We start from the raw sequence: 23,565 nt of genomic DNA, 5'->3' as shown, positions 1-23,565 counted from the left end.
ACTGCCGATACGGACATTTAAAGAGGTGGAAATAGGTTTCCTTCTTGCGTTATCATGTTTTGAGCAGCCTCACAGACCCAAAATCTGATATATTGTAGTCCAGGCCCACCGGGAGCCCTTCTTTTTTAGGTTTTAGTGAGACGCTTTCTGCGTCAACTTCCAGGATCTTAAACAGAGCCTCCCTCACGCCATGCTTGGTGTTCATCAGTGCTTGTTGGATGGGCTTTAATTTTCTTCTATACTAGACAAATGGAAGTGGGTTGTGGCAGGAAGTGCCAAATGGCCCAAATTGAGTCTTTTGAGTGGGCTAACTCTCATATCCCAGGAACAAAAGATGAGTCTGGTACTTTGTGCCAGCCATTAGAATTCAGAACTTGATTAGCACATTGGTCCTTAGGATGTGCTATTGCCAAGGAGACACATCAGGAATGAGATGGGTCTAACCCAGAGACACTGTCAGGAGCCTGGAGTTGTAGGAATAGCACAGCAGCCAGAAAACATGGCAACAGACAATGGTTTGTCCTTCAAGGAGGTCTTGTGAGTCTGGAATGTTGTCATGGGAGCAAGCAGTTTGCAGATACCTGGGCAAGTGGGCAAACTCTTGTTTTGTACATATTTATTATAGGCCTACAATGTGCTAGATCCTGAACTGCTCACTGGGGGTCATGGAGATGAATTCCCAGGGCCTTTGGTCTCCAGCAGCTTCCAGGTAGATTCTAAATCAAGACAATAGCAAGGCAGGACTTTGATCTTGGTGGAACAGTTTGTTAGGTGGGTATTCAGATAGAGGCAACAGTTCAGGGCCATCCTTGTGGGACCTCGGACACAAAGCAGGCCGTGGTTTCTGGAATAAGGCAGATACACAGTGATGAAATCCAAGGAACGAGATCAGGGCAGGAACAGCAGCACACAGCTTTCTAACCTGCTGACCTCAGGTGTTTTAGATCTTTCCTAACTGATGGCAAGGATGACTGCTAAAAGACTGAGCCTGACTGATGACCGGGCTGACTGAGCCTCAGGGTAAAGATTACCTGGTAAGGATATGGAGCCAGGTGTACTGATTCCATAAGGACAAAGCTGTGCAGGCTGCCATCCTTTCAGCTGCTCACCCTCCCTACCATTGGCCCTGGTGTGGGCACATCTTCCTGTGTTATGGAGAGTGAGGTCCCAGGGCTGCTGAGGATTAGTTCTCATCAGGAGGAACCTCAGTTTCCATCATCATTTGCAGTAACATGTCCCAAGGCCTCCCTGGGCTGAGCTATCATCAGTTATCTCTAACAAAGACAAGTGACTAATGCCTCCAATTGGGGGAAGAACCTGAATGAACATGTATTTGGTTTGAGACCACAGACCAGATGCATTTAAAATTATTGCATTTAATGATGCTGGCAGTCGAAAGGGAATGTGCCTGGAACCTAGTAAGCCCTCAATAAATATTTTTTTTATTGCATGGGTATGACAAAATGCATTATAGTTTACAAGACACTTCCAAATGTTTCCTTTCCTCAGACTTTGTGAGACAGGCAGAAAATTATTTCAATTTGACAGTGAGGAAATTGATGTTTAGAGGTGTTAATATATTCTGTTCGAGATTATACATTCCGAGATTACACATTCAGAGCTGGTAAATGGCAGAGCTGACTCTAGAACTCAGGTCTTTTGAGTCTTCTCCTAATGTTCTAACTTTAAAGACACTTCTGAAAATGCAGACATATGTTGCCAGGGATCTTGCTGATGTACATTTGAGTTTTGGTACTTGTTAAACAGATTTTTTTGATGCAAAACATTTCTTTTAAAGGAAATGCACCTCTCTTTGTGCATTTTAACCAAACTGAGCCCATGGGTCTATTTATTTTTAATAAGGAAAAAACACTTGGATCTGGAACAGCTGAACCAAGCACCATTGCTGCCTACTCATTAGCTCTTTCTGTCTAATTAGATTGAAACCAAGAAAGGAAGCAGCAAAAGCAACCATTTTGTATTTAACAGAATTGATCAGATATGGCCTCGAACTTACCCTCCCTTTCTTCTTCCCTTTATCCTCCCAACATCTGTCCTTCCTTCCTGCCTGCCTTCCTTCCTTCCTTCCTTCTTTTCTTCCTTCCTTCCTCCCTCCCTCACTCCCTCCCTTCCCCTCTCTTTCCCTCCCTCCCACCTCCACTTTGTCTTCCAAGGCCATATGAATTCTGCTGTTTCATAGCACAGTAGTATATTTCTATTGCCATGAGTGTGTGTGTGTGTGTGTGTGTGTGTGTATAAGAGAGACAGACAGACAGACTTTTGGGATGTTACTGCATCCTTTTTCTGGTGCTCAGACATGTAGGGCAAAAAAGCTATTGTTTTTTATTAAGAATAAATTAGATACAAGACATTTCTCTGAAGTACTCAGATGACCTTAGGTTCCAGTTAATGGCTTTTTTTTTTAAAAAAAAAAAAGACACCTGAAAGATTGTGTTGCTAGAACTTGGGTCCTAAGTTTGCTTGTGAGTAGAAAAGTGCTGGCCCCAATCCCAGGCCTGTTGTAGGTGGTTTTGTCCAAATGTCAGTGGCGACTGTGATTTGTGGACCTGCTCACTGCAGTCAGAGCTTTCAGCTGGAATTTTCCAAATATATGCTCCTCTGTTGAACAAATTTTAATGTATAAAACATGGAGAAAATATGTTTTATCCTAATTCTTAGATACATACTTTATATAAAGGAGCCTTGGGGAGTGCCAAGGGCCATAGCAGTTTTTCTGCGACTCAGTTTCTACGTAGCTCCTTGAGCCTGCTATTTAAATTTTTCTCCTGTTTCTGTTTCCTTCCTGCCCCCCTCCACCCAGCCCACATCAGCTCCCCTCACTGCCCTATATTTACCCCCAGTTTTGTCCCCTTTGTCCCACTCCCCATATAACTACCAGAATGGCTGTGTCATTAATTCTCTTGCTCAAAACCTTTAGTTACTCTTCAGTGTCTCATGGAAGTCCATTTTTCTTGACAGGGAACACAAGGACTTTCTGCGCTTACTGATCTCTTTAACCTCGGGAGTCGCCACTTCTTTTTTTTTTTACACGGGCTGGCACTGGGAATTGAACCCAGGTCCTCTGGCATGGCAGGCAAGCATTCTTGCCTGATGAGCTACCATGGCCCGCCCTCGCCACTTCTTTTTGTGTGGACCCTGCTTGTAGCCAGACTTGCAGTTTCTGAACACACCAGATTCTTATTCCTGCATCTGTGCCTTTGTATGTGCCCTTCTTTTGGCCTGGTTTTAATTCTTCAGGCTTTAATTCAAGCTTTACTTCCTTTTTTTTTTCATATTTTCTATTTATGCCCAGGCAAAATGAAATGCTTTCTTTCCTTTCTGCTCTCAGTAATTCAGATGTATTCCTGCTATATTATATATTACATAATTTTGTAATCACTTACTCAAATGTTTATCTCTGTCTCTCTCCCCCAAACTTATCAAGCCTTTGCTATCTGCTTAGTAGTAATAATACTTGCTAACCATTGTTGAGTGCTGACACTAAGTCAGACATTGGGCTAAGTAAGGGCCTTCCGTGCATTCATGCATTTCCTCCTCTTTGACTGCAGAGATTATCATCATCTCCAGATGTCCTAACTACAGATTAGAACATTGAGGCTTAGAGACTTTAAATGACGATGCCAGATTACAAAGCTAGTAACTGGTGACCTGGAATTTGTGATGGGCACTGTGCTAGATAGATGCTTTAGATATCCAGTAAATATTACATAGTCTCTTCCCTCAAGGGGCTTGTGGTCTAGTGGGTGAGACAGGTAAGCTGTAGTGTCAGTCCTGCTCAGCGCAGTGACGAGGGTGTTTAGATGCCTTGGGAACAGGGTAGTGGGAAGGGCTGGGGCTGTGTGCCACTCCCACCCCCTGCATCCCAGCACCAGGCCTGGCACGGAGGAGATGTTAAGTATATGTTAAGTTGTTTTCTCCTGAGACCAGGACTCAAATTCCCAGTCATCTTGTATTCCACTCTAGATTCCCATCAGTCCGTCTGCAGCACCTTTGTTTCTAGTGAGCCTGGAATTTGTTCTGCCTCCATCCTTGGCCAGGCCCCATTCACATACACTGTTCCAAGTGTGTGAGGAATGTGCCCGAGAGTGTGAGCGTTTCTGGAGTACCAGGAGCCCTGGAGATTGCCTGTGCTTAGCTCATTTGTCATTGCCTAGGCTTCCTGGAGCGTTTCCATCCTAGGAAATTTTTCTTGGCCTCAAGACAGAACTTCTAAGAATGTGTCCTACAATTGGGCCCTCTGGAACTTTGTCCCTTTCACCCTACCAGCTCTGGCTAGCCTCTAGTTGTGCTGAATCCTGTGCTGCCTGCCTGGCAGACAACACTAAACTGTGGCCCCTGCTCTCCAGGGGCTCAGGATCTAATTGCCCAAACCAGGTGACAGGTGGGAGCCTGGCTAGACTTGGAGGTGATCCTTGGGTCTATGGCAAGGCTGGACCAATAGATGGGAATCAACTGATGAAGAAGGTTAAATGGGTGAGGAAATAGGCAGGCCTCGTAGATGAGTCCGCAGCACAGCTGCGGTATAAGCTGCTGGGCTGGAACTGTAAGAGGTCAGAGTAAGGAGAGGTGGGGAAGGGCTGACCGTGAATCACTGCCTGAATTGCTTCTTGGTAGGGTAACTCACAGTCAGAAATTAGTGTCCAATCAGGCAGAGGCTCCAAAGGATACTGGTTTTGATCTGAAATTAAAAGAGGTGAACCCAGGGCCCAGATAGGAAAACATTCTAGTTTTTCAGGGACACAGAGAAAAGGAGTAAAGGAAGTAGCAAAATTTAATGAACCCCTTTTATGTACGTTGTGCTACAAGCATGGTATGTCATCTCATTGCTTTTCACAACCACCCCATGAATGTATATGAATAGAAAGAGAAACTGAGACCTAATGTCATACAGCCAGTAAATAGTAGAGCTGTATTTGAAACCAGGTGTAATTCCAGAGCATCACATCAGCTTGCTGCTTGTTCCCCAGGGGACTAAAAAATGCCCCCAGGGAGACAACTGAATATACTCCTAAGTACCATACAGGAAGCCAAGCACTGACCAGTGTGAAGATGCCAACCAGGGAGCAAAAAGTTAATGAGATCTTTGCCAGTATGGACTCTTGTTATATTTAGGAAAAAAAAAAGTTTTTTGCAAAATGTTTTTTACCCCCCTCTTTCCTGTTCGGGGTTTAGTCTCTTCTTAGTGTTTCCCAGAAGCTCTGGGTAGCCATATGACCCTGAGATCTGAGAGACCCTCCTCCCACTGTGTGATGGCACCTTGATGAGTATCTCTAAGAGAATTGAGGCTGGCTTGCTAGAGCCCTCTCTGAGTGTGTATGATCTGTCTTACTGCCAGAGCTCATTTGGGCTTGCTTAATAATTGAAGGCCAACGTTAAACGTTTCACATTTTGTCCTTCGTGGACAGGAGCGGTTTTTCTGGGTATAAGTGATATGCCCTGCCTCCCAAGGACACTTCTGTTTCCTGAAGTGCAGCTGATTGAGCGCATTCCGATGTTTCCACTGGGTAGCTTAGATTTCGTCAAGTCCTCTTCTAGGCGAATGCTTTTCTGTCTCATGTTTGACCAGATTACATGCGGCTGGATGGCTGGGGCTGGAGTTCACCTGCTTGGGAATTTGGACTAGGGTGGAGGGGCTGTAGGAGACATGCTGAGCCACTTCCCATTGTGCTGAGGAGTCAGTGCATTTTGAACCTTCAACTGAGTGAGCCCATTGCAGGTCTAAATACTGCCGTTCATGCTGACCTGGGCATTCTAGCTCAGTTGTAATGGCAGTTTCCCCACATCATCTGCTTCCAGGCCTTTGCACGTGTTTGTTGGTCTCTCTCTGGAACACCTTTCCCCACATGCTACTCACCTTTTCTTCTGCTTTCTAGTTTGGTTCAGTTCTTGTTCTCCTTGGGGTAAGGACTCTTTCTCTGGATCTGTAGCTCTTTGTGTCCTCCTCTTTCTTAGCACTCATCCCACTATTTTGTGTGTTATCTGTTTACTTAACTTTCCCCATGAGACAGAGCTCTTGGGGGATGATAGAATCATGGAATGCTTGAACAAATGAACAAACTGAGGTAGTTTGTAGGTTCTGTTGCCTGTAAAATAACAATAATAATTGAAGAAGAAAACTAACATTTTTTGAGGACCTATTATGTCCCAGGCACTAGGCTAAGTGTATTAAATATGTTATCTCGTTTGATTTTCACAATGGCCTTGGGTTAGGATGTTAGAGGTGATATGAAGAAGACTAGCTTCCTGAGTCTTTCTGTTATCCTTCTGTTTTGGGACTGACTCATCTAAATGACCTGCTTTATAATTTAATAATGAGTACTTTTGAAATTTAAAAAAATGCTTTCTTTTAATTTTGCAGTCTCACAATTTAGCTTTGAGTACAATAATATATCAGATGACTGTCAAAATGCAGAACCAACTCTTTTGCTGGAAATAATTACACTTTGCCAAACCTGTTTATTTTTAGCAACCCCAGAGTGTTAATGTACTGCACTGTAAATGTGAGCTTTGTAATGTATGGATTATGCAGGGGGATCAGAGTGGCAAATGAAACCAAGTGCACATCCACTGGATGGGTGGCAAAAACGAAAATGGAACATATCCCTTTGTTAAATACATTTCCCTGAAGATAAATTTGTAATTTGACAATTTAGACAGCTGAAAAAATTAGGAGCTGCTTCACTGGAGAAGCTGGCCTGATTCTTAAACTTGAACTTGGAAAATGAACCCATTGGTTTTCCCAGTGACTTTGTCCAGAGTACTTGTTTCTCAGCTGCAGGCCGTTCAGGGCTTTCACACATGGATTTTACCCAGCCAGGCCAAGCCCATGGTTCTTTGGGGGTTGTTGCCTTGGACTCTAATGTCACATTTCCAGATTCCTGCTCATCACTGCCATCCAAATGGGCCACCTGCCCCTCAAACTCAACCTGTCAGAATGGGCACAGCCTAGCAGAATGGAAGCTGGAGCCCAGCAGATTTATGTTTGAGTTCAGGCTCCTACCATTGACTGACAACTATGTTAGTTAGGGCAAGTTGCGCTACTTTTCTGAGCTTCAGTTTCTTTATCTATAAGTGGGGATGATTCTTTCAATAATCTTTTGTTGAAGTCCATTGTGCACCAGTCACCAGTCAAGGCCTTTGAGAAATAGAAAATCATAGTTCATGGAATTCACACGTTGATGGATGAGATAGATGTTAAACATTGAACATAATAAATAATAAAATTATATTGTATGCTAGAAGGTAGTAAGTGCAATTTTAAAAAGAAGAAAAAAGAGAGAGCAGAATAAGGGACTTTGGAAATTCTGGAGGGGGTATGGAAGAGCTTTTTAATAGGCCTCACAGAGATGGTGACATTTGAACAAATATGTGGTGTCAGAGGGACACAGCCATACAGATATTTGGGGGAAGAGTCTCCCAGAGCAAAGGCCCTAAAGTGGGAGCAGGCCTGGCATATTCAAGAAACAGCATAGAAGCTAGTGTGGCACAGAGTGAGCATGGGTGAGAATCAGAGAAGGTGAGGTCAGAGAAGTAGTGGTGATGGTATCCCCAGGGTTGTAGGAACCAAATGAAGTGATAGCTGTAAAACACCCTGCTCTGCCACCCAACTTCCCATTTTTCCAGTGGCACCATCATGTTCCCAGTCACACAGGATCCAGACTTCAGTGACACTCTGTCTTCTTTTCTTTGCTTCCATTGTCAATCACTTGCTGGGTCCTATAGCTTATACCTCTGCTGTGCCTCTCTCTTCCCTTCCTTTCTCAGTGTTCCCACAGTCCTTAATCTCTTTACTTGCCTCTTACTTGTTCAATCACATTATCCTCCTAACCATTAGGTCTACTGTCTCCAACCATCCTTCCCTTTACCTCCTTCCTTTCCAACCATAACACAAGCTGACCACCTCTCTCCTGTTCATAAGTTCTCAGTTGCTTGTTATTGTATTCATTTACTCATTTCTTTGTTCATACACTGAGAATTTCTTGAGCATCTATTAATGTTCAAAGTCATTTGAATTGAGTCTAATGGAAGAAACAGACTTGAAAATAATATAATACTTAATTCAAAAATGTTTGTTTTTACCTAACTGTATTTCAAAAAGGATTTAGGATTCAGTGATTTATTGTGTAATATTATGAATGATGTAAAACAGCTCTGTGCCTATGTACAAAGTAAAGTTCTGATTTCTCAGCCTGGCATTTAGAGTCTTCCCTGCTCAGACATGGACTTGCCTTTCTGGTTTCATCTCCCATATCCAAATTAAGTGAACTTTTCACTTCAACCAAATGGAGAGCTTAGAATTCTACATGACCTTTTCTTTCCCACTTCCATGCCTTTGCTCACACTATTCCCCTATTGCATAATCCATATTCTGTCCATTCTTCCAGATAAGCTTAGTTAGAACCTCCTCTGGGAAGTCTTCTTCAATCCCTGTGTTCTAAGTAACCTCTCTGAACTTCCATTGCATTTCCCTTTTTCACTCACTACTGTCTACTTTGGATTTTAGGTAGGGGTATATGTATATGCATGTGTGTGTGTGTGTGTGTGTGTGTGTGTGTGTGTGTGTATGTGTGTTCCTATTTTGTCTTCCTTAGTGGTCCATGTGTTCCTTGAGGCGTGGATGATTTTCAGCTTTTATCACCCATAGCACCAGGCACAGCACATTTTCCATAGGAGGTACTCAATAAATCTTTGAGTGAGGGAATGAATGGATATTTCCAAAGCTATAACATCTGGAGAGAGATTTGCCAAGGAGGTATTTTCTCTTATGCTGATATGAATGAAGTACTAACAAGTTCCTGAGGCCCAAGTGTATTGACCCTCTAGGGAGCTGCTACCATCTGGTGCTATAACTCAGTGCATTTTCTTGTAGAAGCCATGATGTAAATAGTTTCTACAAGCAGTTCCTTCACTAGTTACAACTGACTTAGACACACACTTTTGGAGGCTTGCTCATTCATAAATTGCTACTGCCTCTTTTTTTTGAAGTTGCTCCATTTGTACCAGCAGGCAGGTGGGGTCTGTTTAGCCATTCTGTGAACCACTATCCAAAGGCATCATGGGGCAGAGAAAAGAACACAGACTATGGGTCAGACAGAGATGACCAGCTCCACTACTCATTAGCCCTGTGATGTTCAGCAGGTTTACTGATTTGAGCCTCGATTTTTCTAATCTGTAACAGGGGAATAAAAATATCATGTAGGTTTAGAGGGGATGAACAAGGTTAGGCCTGTGTGAAGGACAGTACCTAGTAGATACTTAACAAGTGCCATTTAACAGCAATCAAAACAATAATAAATTAGTTTAGTTCTTTTTTATTTTGTGTATCTCTGAAGTTCCTGTGGAATAAAGACAGTGCTTTTTCAAATGGTATTGTGCATATAAATCATCTAGATATTTCATTAAAATTCAGAATCTAATTTACTAGGTCTTGGATTCTGCATTTCTAACATGCCAAGGCTGGGGGTCCAGGGAATATTCTTTGAAGAGCACGATGTTAGGGCAATGTTTCTCAAGCAATAGCCAGCCTCAGAATCATCAGGAAAGCCAGTGAGACAGATTGCTGGGTCCCACCCTAATGATGTTCTCATTCAGTAGGTCTGAAATGGGGCCTGAGAATTTGCATTTCTAATAATTTTCCTGGTGATGCTTATGCTGCTGGTTCAGGGACCATACTTTGAGAACCACTGTGCTGCAGAGACAAAAGGAATGTAGTTAACAAGAAGAAAGAAGTGAGTAATGGGTAGTTCTTCCACTCCAGGATAATTGCTCTCTGCTTTTTTAATTGTAGATGTCTATACAGTAACTATTGTATGCCCAGGATCTGGAATGTTATGTTAACAATTAAGTAACAACAAGAACAAGAACAACTATCAAATTTACTATGTGGCAGGCACTGTGTCAAGAGCTTTATATAGTTCCATTTAATCCTGATAACAATTCTATGAAGTAGATACCATTATTTTCTAGTTTGGTGTTTCCCATCAATTCATAAGAATTCCTTGGTGTGTTTGCTAAAAATACAAATTTTAAAGTCTCTACCCTGGTGAGTCTAATTTGGTGGGCCAAGTGCCCCCAAGTGATTCTTAGGATAAGGTAAAGCTAGAAGTTTAAGTTAAGCAGCTGCCCTGCTTTCTCTTTCCTCTGTGACCAACACAAATTGCTATTTTCAAAGAAATAACATATCAATATAAGAAGATATATTTGACACTAAAAGATGCACTGAGTCAATTTTTCTTAATGATTCAGGAGTGATCTCCACAATGCCTTGGGGTCCTTATTTTGCCTGATCCTGGGTTGTAGCTCTACAATCCAGGAGATAGAGCATTCTGTTTATTAGAAGGCCAAAGAAGCCCATGCCAACTCTATAACATTTGACTCTCTTGAGGAAGTGCATTTTGTTTGGAATGCTAGTCTATGTAATTAGTCTTCATTGCATCTGGATAGGTTCTCTGATTTCACAGGATTATAAGGAAAATGAAAAGAAAATGTTTTACTTGCTCAGGCCAGAGTTTGCCCACAGCAAGGCCAGCATGGCCAACCACCTACTCAGAGCACACCCCATCATAGTATCAGCAATCTCAGCACCTTCTGGGCTCCCTCACCTGGCCAGGACCTTCTGCTCCTCTCTGTTTTTTTCTAGCCACTGGCTTCTTTGCATAGGCTTTGTCGTTTAGCCCAAGTTTGTGTGTTCCATATTCCTTTGGAACTGTACCTAAGGATGGAAAAGGGGGAAAAATTCTGTGTTGTATTTACAATTGGAAATTCACCAATCCCTTGCCTGCCCTAGACTGTCCTGTCCGCCCATCTTGCTGGGATTGATGGTATGGTGTGGCAAAATGTAGCAAGGGTTACATTTTCTGTTAAATGTGCCATGTTTTAGCCATCAGGAAAGACTGTTCTGAGACCAAAGAAAATAGCTCCAATGATGTTAATCTGAGTTATTTCTTAGGTTGGTTGAGTTAATGGTCCTTAAAATAGTTTGCTGTTGCTAATAGGAGAAACAGTTCAGTTTGAAGGCAAAAGCACTGGATCAGGAGTCAGAAGAGCTGGGAACTCAGGTCAGTTCTCCCTCTGATCTCTTCTGTGATCTTGGACCAGTGGTATAATTACCTCTGCGGATGATAACCATTTTATCTTTAAAATCGAGAGGCTGAGCTCAGAGGAGTTGGGCTCAGGAGGGTGACTCTCAGGATCAGTCTGTTATTCTGTGATCTTGTGATGACCTATTCCCAGGAACATGTGCCAACATAATAACCTATCCACAAATAAAGTCAGTTCAACCATGCTATCAATATCTATGAAGGATCTAGTGTCAAGTACTTTCCTGACCACTATGAGGGATACAGCTGTGGATAAGATACATTAATCTATGCACTCACTCCTTCATATGACTAGCATCTATTTATTGAACACTTGTTATGTGTAGCATGATCCCAAAAAACAAAACAAAACTGTGAGAGATACAAAGACTAATAAGACACAAGGTTTGTTGTCAGGCAACATGTTTTCTGCTAGGGAGATAAAATGTTGTTTTAGTTTGCTAAGTCTGCTGGAATGCAATACACCAGAGATGGGTTGGTTTTTTTGTTTTTTGTTTTTTTTGGCCTGGGCAGGCACTGAGAATTAAACCAGGGTCTCTGACATGGCAGGCGAGAATTCTGCCATTGAGCCACCATCGCACCACCCAGGCTGCCTTTTATAAACTACTGCAGTGCCCACCCCTTGTCAACTTGGTAACTATACATATCACCTTAAGTTATACTTAATGTCTAAATAGAAAACAATAACAGACATTTTTTTGCCTAAAAATGTTCCTCTGTATGCATACAATGCATGAAAGCTTTCCATATACAAAATACATTCATCAGTCTCACAAAAGTCTTAAACCATTTCAGTAACAATACCAATACAATCCCAACTCAAAAATAGTACAAAATCTCATCAAAGTCAGTTACAGGCAGGGTCTGTCCTAAAGCAAAATTCACTCTGGCTGTGGACCTGTGAATTTGAGCAAGCTATCTGCTTCCAATATACAAAGAATGAACAGTCATAGGATAAATGATCCCATTGCCATAGGGAGAAGTTGGAAGGAAAACAAGGGTCACTGGACCTAAACAATTCTGAAAACCTGCAGGGCAAACTCCATTAGATTTCAAAGTCAGAGAGTCACTCATCCTTGGGGCTTTCTAATGAAAATAGTAATCCTATCCTTTCCAAGAGTTTGCCCAGTAGCCCTGTTCTCTCCAACACTGGGATGAGAGTTGCAACATTGGGAAACATTGGGGAGATCACTTTTTCTTGGCCCCACCCTCCTCAAGTATCTGGATGGCACTTAGATTCTCTCCATTCTCCCCTTCAGAACAGAGGTGCAGCCAGGCTCCCCGCAATTCCTGAGGAATGTACTCCACCTTTTCCGAGGTCTGGGGCACCAAAACTCTTCTTGAACATTGAGGCGAAGGCCTACCCTCCCCTCCACAGTGGATCTGCTCTCATAGCCTGAGGTTTCTTGCTTCAGACCTTAGCTTTCATGGTTTTGCCTCTGAGGCCATTCTTCTTTCAGTCTATCCCTTTTCTGTTGTTTTTAGTCCAAACTGGCAGTGGTTCTGTTTATGCAGGTCTTGCAGAAAGTGTGTTGACTTGGCATGCAGCATACAGGAATCAAAACCATCAGACAGTAGAACTTTCCACAAATCCTTTCTGGATAACTCCATCTCCCATCCTGGCTTGTCTTGTAATGGCTTACTGACTCCATGTTTGGTTAAATCCTCATGTGGGGCACTATTGTCTGGGGTCTCACTTTCTGGAAGCCCCAAATTTTCCAGCCCATCAATTTCTGGTCTTTACATCCAAAAGTTCATTCTTCAGCCTATCCCTTTCTTATTGTGTTTTACCAGAAGCTTCAAGGGGAAACCAGGCTGTATCCTCCACATTTAGCTTGGAAATTTCCTCAGCTAAGTATCCCAGATCATCACATTCAAATTCTCCCTTTTGTCCAACACCAGGATTCAATTTTGCCAAATTCTCTGCCACCTTAAAACAAGGGTTGCCTTCTTTCCAACTTGCAGTAACATATTCCTCTAAGACTTCAACAGAAGTATCTTTAGAGTCCATATTTCTACCCACAGTCTCTTCAAAGCAATCTAGCCTTTCTCTATCAAGTGCCTCACAGTTCTTCCAGAATCCTCCCCTTTTCCATTTAATAAGCCATTCCAACATGCTTGGTATTTGCAAATGCAGCAGCACCCCTCTTCTCTGGTACCAGAATTTGTTTTAGTTTGCTAATGCTGCCAAAATGCCATACAACAGAGATGGACTGGCTTTTATAAAGGGGATTTATTTAGTTACGAATTTGCTAATTTGGGAAGGTACATGGTGACATCTGCTGGTCCTGGTGTCCTGGATTCTGAGTTCAAACAGCTTTCCGGGGGAGCGTTTCCTGTTTGTGTCTCCAAGTGTCTGGGTCTGAGCCGGTTCTGAGCACTGAGCTGGGCTGCTGAGCTGTACTGAGCTGTTTCTTTTTCTTCTGACCTTTCCTTTTAAGCCTCACTCATTGCAGAAGGCACTCCCCTTGGCTGACCACAGATGTAAACAGCCATAGATGAATTTCACATGCTGATGATTTAAATCCACAGCAAGAGAAAAATTGGGCACCATCACCTGGCCAAGTTGACACCTGAACCTAATACAACAGATGTGTACATAAATAAGGCTTTTCCTAACCACCCTCTCTAGAAGAGGTCTTCTTTCATTCTTCGTCTCCTTACCCTGTATTTAATAGCACTTAATGGCTTTATATTATTTGCTTAGTATTTGCCTCTCCTATCAGAATGTGAGCTCTGTGAGAGCAGGGGCTTTGTTTTGATCACTGCTGTAGTCCTATGCCTAGAATAGTCCTGGCATAAAATAGACAGTCAATGAAATATTTTAAAAATAAAATATCTATAAAAGAAGCTAGAAAGTAATATAATATCTTTTATAGATATTTAGATAAAGAACTGTGGGAACTCAGTGAGGTGAGAGATCACTTCTAACTGGGGCAGTGGTTCTTAACTCTGATTACACATTAGAAACAGTTTGGGAATTAAAAAAAAATATCAGTTACCTAGGTCCTACCTAAACCTGAATCAGAGCATTAGATCCTATCCTAAATCAGAATTTCTGAGGGTAAAGCTTAGGCACCAGCATTTATAAAAGTTTTTCAGGTAATTATATTCTTGTTTTACTTTCCTTGGCTGCTCAAGCAAATACCAAGCAATGGGATGGCTTAAATAATAGAAATTTAATGGCTCTTGTTTTTGAGGCCAGGAAAATGTCCAAATCAAGTCATCATCAAGGTGATGCTTTCTCCCCAAAGACTGTGGCATTCTCGGGCCAATGATCCTTGGTCCTTGACTCCTCTGTCATATGGCATAATATGTGGTGGCCTCTCCTAGTCTCTTCCTTCTCATCCAGGTTCCATTGAATTTCATCTTCTTGCTTCCTGCAGCTTTCTCTCTTTGTCTGTCTGAATTTTATTCTGCCTATAAAAGACTCCAGTAATAGGGTCAGGACCCATCCTGATTGAGGTGGGCCACACATTAACTGAAATAACCTCATCAAAAGGTCCTACTTACAATGAATTCACACTCATGGGTATGGATTAAGTTTAAGAAAATTTCTGGGGGGGTACTACAGACCATAATTGTGTAGTTAAAAAAAAAGTGAACTTGATTGAATCAGGGAAAACTTACTGGAGGAGGTGGCATTTGTGCTAACTTAAAGATTAGGTAGAATTTGGACAAAATGAAAACACTTCAGATGGAGTGTACAGTATGAACAAAGCACAGAGACAGGAATCACAGGCTGATTTCAGGCATCAGCAGGTAGTTCATTTTTGCTGGAGCCTAAAGTACATGAGGAGAAGTAATCAAAGCAGTGTTGTAAAGGTTGACTGGGGCCAGTTTGGCAAGGGCTTTGAATGCCAGGTCATGGGTTTTGGGTTTCAGTCAGTGAGAATCATGAATCTTTTTTTTTTTTTTTGTATGTTGTATGGTGGGGGTCACGTTTCATTCTTTTTCCATTTAAGAATCCCCTTATTGCAGTACCATTTATTGAAATTTTTGTTCGTTTGGTTTTTTTATTTGTTTGGGGAGTGCATGGGTCAGGTCTCCCTCATAGCAGGCAAGGATTCTACCACTGTACTACCCTTGCACCCCCTGAATTGTGAATCATTTTTAAACAGAAGTGATATGACCAGAGCTGTTTGGGGGAAGAGCTCTTCCTGGCCACTCATGGAGGATGGCTTGGAAGCAGACAGGGAGACCAATTAGGAGGCAGCTGCTGTGATCCATATAGTGTGGGCTCCGGTTAGGGCTGCGTCAGTGTTATTGGAGGGAAGGGCTGAGTTAGAGCCAGTCCAGCTAGGCTGCAAGGCCTGCTCACCCTCCAATCCCTCTTTTGAGGGATTATGGTGGAATCACTGGCATAGCAGCAATCAGTGACCTTTTGCTTAAACCAGGGGAGGCAGGCTGCACTGGCATCCCTAGCCCAGCTAATTCTGATGGATGACTGGCTAATCAATAGTGCAGCTGGGCCTCCTTCCTGAAAAGACAGGCCATTTTATCCAGAGAAGCATTTCTACAAGCAGGACTTGGTATCATCCTAAACCACCTTTGAACCACAGATTTCTGTACTTTTAATACAGCAGTATATGTTTTTGCTGCTTCTTTAGCCATTTCCAGTCCCATGAGTGAGGTCAGCTCTACCTGTATTTGGAGCTGTTAATTTCAAAAGCTCTGAGAGTACTGAGGACAGTCTCCTTCCAACAAAACAGCTTTGAGCTGAGACCAAGGGCTGGAGATCAGGGGTTTATATTTCCAGTAACCTCATAGCAGAATGCTCATTTAAAAGACAGCTGAAGTTTCTGGGAGTACAGGACATCTGCATGGGGAAATTACACCATATGTGAGGGGAAAGTGGGGTTGGTGTGGGTCTAGAGTTGCTGATACAGCCTTGTGCAGAGAGGTCTGCCTGACCTTGGCTGATGTTGGCAATAGCTGGTACATCTTCAGGGTCGTATTCAACCCAAAAGGACAGACAAGCAAGAGTTGCTAATGCAGATATTTTTCCATCCCTGTCTCTCTTACAAGATATGTCCTTTTTCAGTTGGTTGTTTCAAAGTCCCTCTGCACAGACTTCACATTTGGCAAGCAGCTTTCACACCCATTATCTCATTGGAATCTCACAGCAGTCCTGTGAATTAATTAGGACAGGAGTTGTTGATCCCATTTTACAGATGAGAAAACTGGGGGAAGAAGGGATAAGTTAGCTTATTTTAACATTGTTTAGCTATGAAGCGTAAAAGCTGGGATTTATTCAAGCAGGAGCCAAGAGACCACTTTTCAGGGCTGCTTCAGATAGAATGTATGCATACTGCAGAAGTTCACATTTTGAGTTCTTTAATTACTAAGTGGGTGTCTTTGGGAAAGTTCTTTATTGTGCATCTCACTTTTGTCTGCTATAAAATGGGAAGAGTAGTACTTAATAACATTGTTTGAGGATTAAGTAATTTATTAAGAAAGTATCCAGTATTATTGCTGGTATGCTTTAGATATTCAGTTAGTTCCTTTTTTAAAAAAAAACTTTTTATTTGAAATAATTATAGACTCTAAGGAAGTGAGATTCAGTACAGAGAGTCCTCTGTACCCTTTACTCAGCTTCCCCCAATGGGGAAGTACACATATACTGTATGTAACAATAGTATAATGACAAAACCAAGATTGATATTGACACAATACTATTAACTACTGTTACAAACCTTATTCTGATTCTTTTTATCTTTTCAGATAAAAATTAGACTAGGCTATTTCTGAGTGTTTTTCCCTAGCTCTGAAATGATATATTCCGTGTCTTCATTGTCCTTGACTTTTTCATGACATCTGACTTTCTAGAAACTTTCTTCTCCCTTGGTTTTCTCAACATCATGTTTTCTTCTCACATCTTTTGTGTCGCCTTCACTGACTTCCCTTCTAGTTCTTTATGCTGTGTCTTCTCCAGATTCAGTTCATAGCCTGTCTCTGCTCCCTGTGTTTTTTCCCTCTACTTGAATCTTACTTTTGTCTTTATCTGATGATTCTGAAATCAGTATTCCTGCCTCCTCCCTCTAAGCCCCACTCTAGTTTCCTGTTTCTGGCTATTTGCTGAATATAGGCTTTAACTCTTCATATCCTTACCAGCATGGTCATAATTAACCCCCCAAACTTCTGCACTGCTACCTCTCCACCCAGCTTCTCTGTTGCTGTCAGTGGGTCATCATTTAAACTGTCCAAAGCTGTGTGAAGAAACTTTGGGGTAGGATTGCTAATGTTGATCAACATTAGCATAGATCAAGGGTACAGAGGACTCTCTGTACTGAATCTCACTTCCTTAGAGTCTATAATTATTTCAAATAAAAAGTTTTTTTTTAAAAAAGGAACTAACTGAATATCTAAAGCATACCAGCAATAATACTGGATACTTTCTTAATAAATTACTTAATCCTCAAACAATGTTATTAAGTACTACTCTTCCCATTTTATAGCAGACAAAAGTGAGATGCACAATAAAGAACTTTCCCAAAGACACCCACTTAGTAATTAAAGAACTCAAAATGTGAACTTCTGCAGTATGCATACATTCTATCTGAATGATCAACATTAGCAATCAAGGGGTTTCTTGACTGTGGTCTATATTCATGGGTGTGAACATAGATCAAGACATCATATTGTACACATTAATTATAAATCAATAAAACTGTTAGAAAAAAAAGAAACTAAACTATCCAGAGTCAGACAACCTGCGTTTGAATCCCTGCCCCGACCTGGACCTAACTTCTCTCTGCCTCATTTCCTTGTCTGTAAAATGAAGGTGATAACAGTAAATTACCATATAGGACTGTTAGGAGGATTAGGTTAGTTAATATTTGTAAAGTGCTTAAAATGTACCTAAAACATATTGAGCTCTCTAAAAATGCTTGTTGTTGTTGTTATGTCTTACTGTCTCGGGTTCACAGTGTCTGGCACAGGATAGGTGTTCAATACATGTGTGTTGAATAAATGCTATTTTCAAATGCTAGTTTCCCATCCTGACTTTTACTTATTCTTTAAGATCCAGCTTGTTACCTGCTCCATGATATTTTCTCCGTTTACCTGAGCCCACAAAGCCCTCCTGTCCCTTTTCCTCTCTCCCCAGCATTTGCTATCAGTGCATTTGATACCAATTTGCAGTCTGATTTTTTGTTTTGTCTTATTTTGTTCTAATTTAGTGATTTCATGTGTATATCTCTTTCCTCTCCAACTACATTGGATTTGTTCTGAGGGCAGGCACCATTTGATTTTTTTTTCTCTGTCCCCTTTGCCTATGCTGGGCATACAGTATGTGCTTAGTGAAACTGTAATGAATTAATGAATTATGTATGATTTGCAAGGTATTAGGGAGGTTTCAGGCAGTAAAACAAATTCCTATTTGTTAGCTCATTATTAAAACAAACCCAGAACTTAGAAGATGTAGCCCTAGAAGGAAATTTTCTGATTTGTGTGTAGGGTGCAAGTGGCACCACTTCTGTCCCTCCCATCTCACCTTCTTTATTGGTCTTGTGGGAGCTGTAGGCCTCCTTTAACACCTTGGCCCAAGTTTGGACACAGACCTTTTCCTCAGTTCCCTGAGCTGAGGCAGGCTGGCACCGTTCTGAAGACTCATCTGAATGACATTAAGGGAGCTATAGGGAAATAGGCAAACGGGAGAAGTGTGAAGCGGTCTGACTCACATAAGCTAAGACACTCATCCACTTGCCCCAGAAGGTGGGCACAGCTTCCTTGGCTCTGGCCTGGTCTTCTTCTTCCCAATTACAGCCTTTACATATGTGGAGGGTTCAGTCTGAAAAAATCTTGCCCAGAACCTCCTTCTTGGACATCCTGTGATTTTTGTGTCCAAGACCAGGAAAACCCAGTTTCTCTTCCTCTTGATACTTATTTTCTTTTTCCAGTTTGAGATGCACACCCAGAATGATCACCATTCAGATGATACTCCTGGTATTCTCTTCTTTACAGATATAGTTATGGCTTGTCCTTTATATGGGTCTAATAATATCCATCTCATCAATAGGATATGCAATAGTTATGCACACAAAATAACACAGGCTTGATTCTGTGCCATCCCAGCTGGGTCCTGACCCACAGTTACTACTTCTGTTGCTTTAGATTAAGCATTGCATTTTCTAACAACTTCTCACACAGGGAATGGTAACATAACAAGTCCCTTCTCTCTTAGAGAGCATTCAGTTTTCAACATGCTTTGCCCCCTTTGTGTGGAATCTGGAACAGCTTATAAGCACTGGATGCCTTGGGATGGATGAGAGACAACTTCTAGTCAATGCTCATAATAATAGGTGCCAAATATATTTTTCCTTTTGTTTGCAAAGTATAGTATTTCTCATTTGTTCTTTTAAACAGACTTGTAATGAATTTTATGTTCCTATTTTACCAGTGAAGAATCTAAAACTCCTAGAAAAAAATGATTTGCCCAATGCCACAGAGCTAGTAGAGCCACCTATTTTAGTTTGCTAATGCTACCAGAGTACAATAAACCAGGAATGAATCAGCTTTTATGAAGGGGATTTATTAAGTTACAAGTTTACAGTTCAAAGGCCTTAAAAATGTTCAGACTAAGGCATCCAGAGAAAAATACCTTGATTTGAAGCAAGTGGGGAGGGGAGAGTTCCAGGAAGTAAGAGCTACTTCTATGAAGACTCAAAGCTGGGCATTCAGGGAACTGCAAGCTCTTCTGTCTAGGTGGAGGAATAAGGCAGGAGATTCAGTCTTGGAACCAGATTGTACAGGGCTCTTTTATTTCATTCTGAAGGTGATAAGGGGTCATTGAAATATCTTAAGTAGGGGAATGACTTATTTAGAATAGTGTTTTAAAAAGTTCACTCTGGTGGCAGGATGAAGGATGGATTAGAGAGAGAGAGAGACAGAGATAAGAGGTGAGTCAGTAGACTGACAGTGACTGAGGCCCAAATTTATGAGAACTTCAACTAAAGTTATGGCAGTGGCAATGGAGAGAAGTAAATGGATTCAGAATATAAGAGAGGTAGAATTTCTAGGCTTTTTAAGACAGCTAAGAGGGTGTGTGTTATTTTGTCTCAGCTTTCCATTTGTCTGCTTTGCCTTTTCCCACATGCAGTCTGTTCCTTTTTGCTATCAGGAGAGGAAATTGTTTATTTCCTGGTTGTTTCATTTACCCTCCCCTCTTCCCACACCCTAACCTCCCTCTGAGGTCTTATCCTTTTGGCTAACCTTACTTTTTTCCTCCTTCTGATCAATGTCCAGGGCTTTCTTCCAATTTGTACTTGGAAACTTCAGTGACTCCTCCTGGATCCATTAAATAATCCTCATTCCTGCTCTGCCTGGAGAGTGCCATCCTCTTCCAAGAGTGGTACCTGGAGAGCAGTAAGAAAAAAGCTGACCTTATTTGCTGTGTTATCGAAAAAGGAGGAAAAGGCAAGTATCCCCTTACATTTTTAGCAAAGAAGATCTTTAAACACAAGTGGGAAAGCACATATACCTGTACCTAATTCCTAATGAGAGAAGAAGCCCAGTGTGGGCTGATTGAAATGCTCCGGGTTGGTGTCCCCTCTTTGGTGGTGCTGACCAATTTAATCTTTTATGTAATAGAATAGAGAATTAGCTTAGGAAGGGACCTTGGAATCTACTGGGTTCATCATTCTCATTTTGTACATGAAGACTCTGAGGTCTCGAGGGTTGATTTGGTTTGCCTAGGGTCACAGTTAGCTAGTAGCAGAACTGGAACTAGAGTCAAAGTACGGGAGTTCAGTCCTCGTTTCACTAGCCCAATGAGAGTATGTTTTTAAAATAACTTTAACGATTTGACAGTCTATAGGATAAGAGACTCATAGGCTATTTTAATGACAATCTGGTTTGAAATTCCCCTTTTTCCTCATCAACATGGAAGTAGCTTGTCCAAGGTCAGAGTGAGTGAGGGGTAGAGGGGCATCCAGACCCTTGACCAGTGCTCTTCCCAGCACAGGCCAAAGTCTCATGCAAGTCCCAAAATTTGGGCTACTTTGGCCCCCAAAACACTGAACAGAATCAATTCTTAAATGAGCCACAACCACATTCAATTTCATAAGATCCAAAAGTCATGATTTCTTTCTTTGTTTTTACCCCAAGTGTTTTTTTTTTTTTTTCTTATTTGATAAAAGCGTATGGCTGTGGAAATTACGTCAGTTTAATTAGGCTGCTTGACACAGTACTTTTCCACTGAATTTACTAGGAACTGTGAATTTGTTGTAGCAAACTGCACTGCAGGCTGCAGTATCTGATTGGCATGCCAGGAGCATCACTAGCGAACAGCTAAATAGAGATTGGGGAGAAAACTGGGTCAGGAGACAGGCCTCCTGTACCTGCAGAGGCTGCAGGAGGTGGTGCAGAGTGGCAGGTGGCCACAGCATGGCACTGTCTCCCAGAACCTGAGCCATAGCAGTCCCCCCCCCCCCCCATAACCCCCAAACTCTGTGCTGTAGCCGCCCCCACCTCTCCCTTTGTAGGTGATTGTTTCTGTGGTCATTTTACCTTCTATTTTTCTGCAGACCACAAAGCTTTTGCACCTAGAAGCTCAGGAATGTCTTTTTCGAAATAAAAAAGTCAAAAGACTAATTCAGACAGAATCTTCATTAGCCACTGATACTCTAAACAATGAAGTAAGTCTTCAGGGTGTCCAGAGCTGGACTTGTCAAGATGCTGTAACTGTGTTTGAGAGTTCTGCACAATGAAGAGGAAAGGGTCCCTATTATTTCAGTTTGCCTCCCTCCCTTATGCACTGCCTTTCTCATCTCTCCCCCTGCCCCAGATTATATAGCATCCATCTCTGAAAGTCTCAGTGATGAGCACTGAGACAAATCAGAGGCTCACAGAGGTTGGAGTAGGTAATTATGACAGAAGGGTCAGGGGAGGCTTTTTAAAGGCAGTGTCCTTTGAGCAAGGCTTTGAGTGATATTAAATAATGAGTCTAGACAGGAAGAAATGAGGAGTGGACGCTGGTGTCCTGCTCATGTTGGTCTCAGGACTGTCTTATGGAGGCTGAGACCTCCATGGTAAGTGTGGGGCTCGAACCTGAGTATCACAGAATGTCTGGGCTGACGGGTACCCTAAGAATCTTCTAATCCAAGCTTCTCATTTTATAAGTGGGGTAACTAAGGTGCAGGGAGGAAAGGGCTAGGAAATCAGCCATCCCAGTGCTGTTATACCTACACTGTGCCCATTACTACACTTGTCCTCAATTCTGATGGGGCTCTGAGAATATCCTGCTTCCTCCTGCTGGGTTCCACTCCCATCGTGTGCACTTGGAGATGCTCTGTGGTCTCCACATGTAAACTCTCTGTTAGGGAGTGAGCCCTGGGCCCTGCTGACCTTGGGGTTCCTAGGTCACTTGGATCCCTGCTGGTCATCTGTATCCTTTTCCCTCCCTAGCCAACCAAGATCAGGTCAGGGCTGTTTGTTCAGCAGGGTTAGTGCCTTCCCAGGGCACTGGGTAGGATAGTCTTGCTGCAGTATAAGGAATCACATTCTCCCTGTCAGAAAAGCTGTATGTGGCAGGAACCCAGGCCATTGTGCCTCTGCTTTTGTGTTACTCTGTGAGAAAAATTGGGCACATTTTGACTAAAGTTGTTTTCAATAAATTGTACTTACATTTACTGAAATTTGCTTTATGGACAATTTTGCTAGAACATTTAACTTCTATACAGCATCTCTTTCCCTTTTGAGGAGAAATCAGAGGGTGGGATGATAGCAGTTTCCCTAATAATTTTCCCTGGATCTTTTGGACAGTCTCAATTCAATGTGAGGAATGCTGTCCCTGGACCAAGTGTTGGTGTTAGAAATGAAATTCAGAAATGTATACCCATTTTCTGATAGAGGTGCTCAAGTTTTCTAATCATATGAACCATTTGGGGAGGATTTTTTAAAACCGACTTCAAGGCCAATGTGTTTTTGGAAGACAGTTGATAATTCAAATGTCAAGTGGCCTCTGCCTTGGGCTGAGTGCAGTGAACAGATGGACAAGCCCATTAGAATAGTTGTGAGACGTTCTGGCTGTGAGAATCAGGCCTTGATGATGGGTCAGGTGGCAGAACAGATCCAGCCCTCCTTTAAGCAGAGGTTATTTTAAATTTTTCATTTTAAATTGATTTTATTTTTATTTTTTATACTTTTTTTTTTTTTTTTTAAAGGAAAGACAGAGAGAAGGAAGGAAGGATAGAAGGAAGGAAGGGAGGAAGAAAGGGAAACATCTTTTTTAAACATTTTCTTGTTTTATTGTATTTTGTTTCTCCGTTTTTTGTTACATGGGCTGGGGCCGGGAATCGAACCGAGGTCCTCCGGCATAGCAGGCAAGCACTTTGCCCGCTGAGCCACCGCGGCCCGCCCTATACTTATTTTATTTTATTATTTATTTTATTTTATTGTTAGAACAGGTGGTTTTAAAGGGATTGAAGAATTTCCCTGGCCTTAA

At 42.0% G+C, this 23,565-nt stretch overlaps 1 protein-coding gene across 12 annotated transcripts in view; it reads left to right on the top strand.

Moving 5' to 3' along the window:
* The window catches only part of SERGEF (secretion regulating guanine nucleotide exchange factor), a 328,021-nt gene that overhangs the window by 94,945 nt on the left and 209,511 nt on the right, over window positions 1-23,565 (top strand). For 3 of the 12 annotated variants that reach the window (XR_013156841.1, XR_013156839.1, XR_013156842.1), the window contains one exon: window positions 20,367-20,537. The exons of the other annotated variants lie outside the window; for them this stretch is intronic. The gene's annotated coding sequence lies outside the window, so the exon portion shown is untranslated. The remainder of the gene's footprint in view (window positions 1-20,366; window positions 20,538-23,565) is intronic. 12 annotated transcript variants of the gene reach the window in all.

Source organism: Tamandua tetradactyla, chromosome 8 (assembly GCF_023851605.1).
Source record: "Tamandua tetradactyla isolate mTamTet1 chromosome 8, mTamTet1.pri, whole genome shotgun sequence".
NCBI lineage: Eukaryota > Metazoa > Chordata > Mammalia > Pilosa > Myrmecophagidae > Tamandua > Tamandua tetradactyla.
This window is presented reverse-complemented; position numbering and strand designations above follow the sequence as displayed.